This window comes from Ursus arctos, unplaced genomic scaffold, assembly GCF_023065955.2.
Source record: "Ursus arctos isolate Adak ecotype North America unplaced genomic scaffold, UrsArc2.0 scaffold_5, whole genome shotgun sequence".
Classification (NCBI taxonomy): Eukaryota; Metazoa; Chordata; class Mammalia; order Carnivora; family Ursidae; genus Ursus; species Ursus arctos.
The window spans coordinates 35,318,543-35,324,542 of record NW_026623067.1 but is presented as its reverse complement, the minus strand read 5'-3'; positions in this window follow the sequence as shown (position 1 = coordinate 35,324,542).

Below are 6,000 nucleotides of genomic sequence, written 5' to 3'. Positions count from 1 at the left end.
TGTTTCCCTGATTATGAATGATGGTGAGCATCTTTTTATGTGTCTGTTAGCCATCTGGATGTCTTCTTTGGAAAAGTGTCTATTCATGTCTTCTGCCCATTTCTTAATTGGATTATTTGTTTTTTGGGGGTTGAGTTTGATAAGTTCTTTATAGATTTTGGATACTAACATTTTATCTGATAGGTCATTTGCAAATATCTTCTCTCATTCCGTCGGTTGCCTTTTAGTTTTGTTGATCGTTTCATTTGCTGTGCAGAAGCTTTTTATCTTGATGAGGTCCCAGCAGTTCATTTTTGCTTTTGTTTCCTTTGCCTCTGCAGACGTGTCTATTAAGAAGTTGCTGTGGCTGAGGTCAAAGGGATTGCTGCCTGTTTTCTCCTCTTGGATTTTGATGGTTTCCTGTCTTACATTTAGGTCTTTCATCCATTCCAGATTCGTTTTTTGTGGTGTAAGAAAGTGTTCCTGTTTCATTCTGCATGTCAGGAGACTTACCCTTGGCAGAGAAGTCTGGAGAGGTTATACACCCTCATATCTCATACCTCTGCTAGTCAGCAGTCAGTGCCATGGGGAAATGAAAGACCAGTCCCTCATGGGACACCAACATGGGGGTACAACTCTGTTCCAAAGCTGCCATGGGTCCAGGCTAAAGCTGTTCTCTAGTAGGGACCACACCCATGCGTGGCTTTCTTCCCCTGCACTTTCCTATTCTCTTTGCTCCCCTTCTCCCCACAGCACTCTCTCAATAAATCACTTTCTCGGGAATCCTTGCCTCAGACTGCTTCTGTGGAACCAACCTCAGATAATACTGACAGATTATTTTTATTCAGTTAATTTCATATGTTCCTGGCAGTTAGATATTTATAAATAATATAACTTAATGGCCACATATTGTTCTTTTTAAAAAAATTTATTTAAATTCAATTTAGTTAACATACAGTGTATTATTAGTTTCAGGACTAGAATTTAATGATTCATCAGTTGCATATGACACCCAGTGCTCATTCCATCATGTGCCCTCGCGCAGTTACCCCCTCCCCCCCCACCTCCCTTCCAGCAACCTTCAGTTTGTTTCCTATAGTTAAGAGTCTCTTATGGTTTGCCTCCCTCTCTGTTTTTATCTTATTTTTCCTTCCCTTCACCTATGTTCATCAGTCTTATTTCTTAAATTCCACATGAGCGAAATCACATGGTTTTTGTCTTTCTTTGACTTATTTCGCTTAGCATAATACCCTCTTGTTCCATCCAATCATTGCAAATGGCAAGATTTCATTCTTTTTTGATGGTTGAGTATTATTCCATTATACATATATTTATATCTATCTCTATATTAATATGTATATATATCTCACACCTTCTTTATCCATTCATCTGTCAGTAGACATCTAGGCTCTTTCCATAGTTTGGCTATTGCAGACATCGCTGCTATAAACACTGGAGTGCATGTGCCCCTTCCAATCACTATATTTGTATCCTTTGGAATGCCTAGTAAGTGCAGTTGCTGGGTCATAGGGTAGTTCTGTTTTTAAGTTTTTGAGGAACCTCCATACTGTTTTCCAGAGTGGCTGTACCCATTTGCATTCCCACCAGAGTGTAAGAGGGTTCCCCTTTTTCTGCGTCCTTGCCAACATTTGTTGTTTCCTGAGTTGTTAATTTTAGCCATTCTGCCCAGTGTGAGGTGGTATCTCATTGTGCTTTTAATTTGTATTTCCCGGATGCCAAGTGATGTGGAGCATGAAAACCAAAACTAGAGGCATCACAATTCTGGACTTCAAGCTGTACTGCAAAGCTGTAATCATCAATACAGTATGGTACTGGCACAAAAACAGACACATAGATCAATGGAACACAATAGAGAACCCAGAAATGGACCCTCAACTGTATGGTCAATTAATCTTACACAAAACAGGAAAGACTATCCAATGGAAAAAATATAGTCTCTTCAACAAATGGTGTTGGGAAAATTGGACAGCCACATGAGGAAGAATGAAACTGGACCACTTTCTTATACTATACACAAAAATAAAAATAAATTCAAAATGGATGAAAGACCTAAATGAGATACAGGAATCCATCAAAATCCTAGAGGAGAGAACACAGGCAGCAACCTCTTTGACCTCAGTCACAGCAACTTCTTGCTAGACACATAAAGTTCTTTCATATAAATGTAGTTTATTAACTAGTCACATTTCTAGACATTTATATTGTTTCCAAGTTTTCACTGTTATAAATAATGCCGAGAAGAACATCCATTGTTGACAAATCTTTGTACGTACTCTTAATTATCTTACTAGGTTAAATTCCTGTGGATGATTATTATCATATGGTTTCTCTCATCTATGGAACATAAGAACTAGGAAGATCGGTAGGAGAAGAAAGGGATATAGAAAGGGGGGGTAATCAAGGGGGAATGAAGCATGAGAGACTATGGACTCTGAGAAACAAACTGAGGGCTTCAGAGGGGAGGGGGGTGGGGGAATGGGATAGGCTGGTGATGGGTAGTAAGGAGGGCACGTATTGCATGGTGCACTGGGTGTTAACGCAACTAATGAATCATCAAACTTTACATCAAAAACCAGGGATGTACTGTATGGTGACTAACATAATATAATACAAAAATATTATTTTAATAAAAAAAACCGTACATGTAAAAATTATTGAAACGGTAAGTTTTATTACGCATATTTTAACAATTTCTAAAATAATTTACAAAAAAAAATTCCTGTGGATGAAGTTGAAAAGTCAAAGGTCACAAACATTTTATGACTCTCAAAATAATTATCATGAACTCCAGGAGTGTTGTACTAGTTTATGAGCCCACAGACGGTGTGGAAAGGAGACTTTCCCCCATATCTGCCAACCAGAAAATAATGAGTAAAGACAGCTTTGCAAATTTGATAGGTAGTTTGTTATTTTAATGTGCTTTATTTTGGTTACTAGGCAGTTGACTCATATAATTTGGCCATTTGTATTTCTTTGGTAAATTGTCTGTTCAAAGCCTTTGCCCATTTTCTCATTGATTTATTCTTTGCTTCACTGATTTGTTTGAATTCCCTTTGTAATGGATTCCAAGTATATGGAAATTTCCATTGTTCATGTCAAGGGTACCTCACACCTCCTCAGAGTTGAATGCTGGGGTAGAGGTGCTATAGCGTTTTAGGAGAGGAGAAACGGAGTCCTGGGGACATGCAGGAGAATATGGCATTAATTGGGCCTCATGGAGCACCTGGGTGGCTCAGTCGGTTAAGCATCCAACTCTTGGTTTTGACTCATGTCATGGGTCGTGACATGAAGCTCCATGTTGGGCTCTGTGCTCAGCACTGAGTCAGCTTGAGGGTCTTTCCCTTCCTGCTCCCTCCCCTTCTGCTCCTCCCCCTCCTTGTGCTCTCTCTCTCTCCAATAAATAAGTAAATAAAAATCTTTAAAAAACTGGGCCTCACAACTCCCAATCTAATTCTCTCTCCACTGCCTTCATTAGAAAATGAGGACTGACAAGAATTAACAGAATAGCAGCCACTCTTGGCCAATCCCCAATGATAAAGAGAAGTGAGGAGTGAGGTTCTCCTTTTTCTTATGAATACTCATTTGAAGTTAATTGAGCAGGTATGGTTCAAAGCCCTATGTGCCTATGATATTATCTTCCTCAAATTCTGACAGGTATGTGCTATCATTACCTACATACCACAGATAAGGAAATGGAAGCACAGAGGGAGTGAAAAACTTGTGGAAATCACAGTGGCGTTAAGTGATGGAGCTGAGATCCAAACCCAGGTCTCTCTAACTCTAGGGTATATGCTCCTATTATAGGATATACTATTTATGTTACACTTCCACATTGAGATATCTTTGGAAGAAGGGAAAGAACACTGCCCACAGTTCCGCCTTAACATAGCCACTGCTAGTCTGGGGTGTTTACTTGTTTTTTCTTTCCTGCTGAAGTCCTACTGGACATCCAATTCTACAACTTGATTTTTTCTTTTATTACCCTATGTGTCTCCATATTGCTTCATGGGTTTTGTAGCCATCCTTTTAATGACCTGCATAATATTCCTTTGTTGGGCACATGCTAACTTTCTAAATTTAGTGTTCTCCCACTGAAGATCTTGGGAGAGATTCTTGGGACCCCTGCTGTCTCCTCTACAGTTCTCCTTGGCTCGATGACTCCATTTTTACTTCATGCTTTGAGTGAAATGATACAAATTTAACTTTCAAATTGCCTGAGGATGTCTTTCATAGTTGTAGGACTCTGTAAATTATAGGCAAATCTGTGTGTAGCCAGGCAAATTCTTCCCAACACTTTGACTTTTAAGAAAAATCTAGTGGAGAGGAGTGTGTAAGTGATTAAAATTTTTACTCTGAGTCTCTGTTTCTCAGTTTCTAAAGGGGTGAATGCACCTGCTTGTGTGAGCTGCATATGTGAGACTTTAATAAGAAATCACACGGTAAGTTGTAAAGCATCTTATAGGAACAGCATTGACACTGACATATCATATTTATAGTGTTCCCCATGCGTAGACATTAGGCAAGTTTTACATCCCTCTTAATCCTCCTCATAGCCCTATAAAGAAGGTACACCATTATTTTCTTCATTTTACAGCAATCAGATGGGTCTAGGGGGATTAATCATCTAGTCTGAGAGTCCACAGCTCGTAGGAGGCTGAGCTGGTGCTTGAACCAGGGTTCACCAGAGCCTCCAGGCTGTGTGTAGTTAGCACAATGATGGAGGTTTGTGTCTTCCCACTGATCCATCAAGGCCTTCTGGCACTATCTTGCCTTGAGATGATGCCTTCATAGCATTGTTCATTTCTGGGGGCTTGAGCCAGTTCAGTTTTGTGTGTTGGTCTTTACTGACCCATCTATATTCCATTTGGGGAGTTTGGTAGGAAATATTTGTGGGAAGTTTGGTTTCAGTTCAAGCTAGTTGCTGAATGGTCTTAGAAATCCTTTCCAGTTAGTTCATGTTCCAGTAAGACAGTTAACGCTCGGGCTCCTCTGGGGGCTCAGCAGGCTAGTCTGGTTCATTTTATTGTGTTTCTAAGGCCCACTTGGCTCTGTGTGGCTTCTCAAGCTCCAAATTTGCTCTCTGATCTCCATTCCAGATTGAAAGATTCTTGGAGAGCTTCCTCCATGAAGAACTCCATTTTTGTGCTTAGTCTTGGGATCCTTGCTGAGCTGGGGTCCCTTTCACCAGCCCTTGCTCTCTGGCGGAGCACCAAGCTGTCTGTTGACTTGGTCCTCCCTTGCCTCCACCTTTGCAAGGTGTGAACCTGCAGGATCCCCAAGCTAAAACACTTCTAACGGCAGAATTCTGGCATTGACCCTGAGAGGGAAGAAGGCCCCTGCCAGCCCACAGTGAATCTTTGTACTGTGTATTAAGGCTGAGGCCAAAACATGGGTGCTTCTCTCATCTTTAAATGAACACAAAGTTAATGAGAAAAAAAAGAGCTTAGATGGCTTTTCTGGGAGGAGAAAAGATAATTATCTTCAAGACTCTAAGGGCTTGTTGTTCAGTCCTCAGAGATGAGGCATCTTCCTATTTCCCATCTCAGAGCATAGTGTAAGGCGAAATGAGTGAGGCTGCCCCACCTCAAAGTGGAGAGATGGACTTAGAAGCCACAATGCCTGGGATCAGATCCCTTATAATCCTGAGCAAGTTACTGAAGCTCTCCAGACCCTCTTGACAGGCACTGCTTGTGAGGTAGGCATGGCATTGTTTTATTGATGCCCACTGTTTCAACTTCCCTGAAAGGGGGTGTATCTGACAGCTGATGGGGTCTCACAAACTCCAGGGACTGTTTTAGCTACTGAGGAATTGGGAGAATGTTCTAGGCAGAGGAGTGTCAGATTTTTGGGGCCCTGCAAGAGCATAGAGGAATCAAACAGAGATGAATGCTCTCCATCTGGGCCAAGCAAGCTTGCCTCCAGTGCTGCAAACCCGCATTGAGGTCTTCCCTGGGAGAATAAGCTCCATGAGGGCAGGGCCTCTAACTGTCCCATTCGACT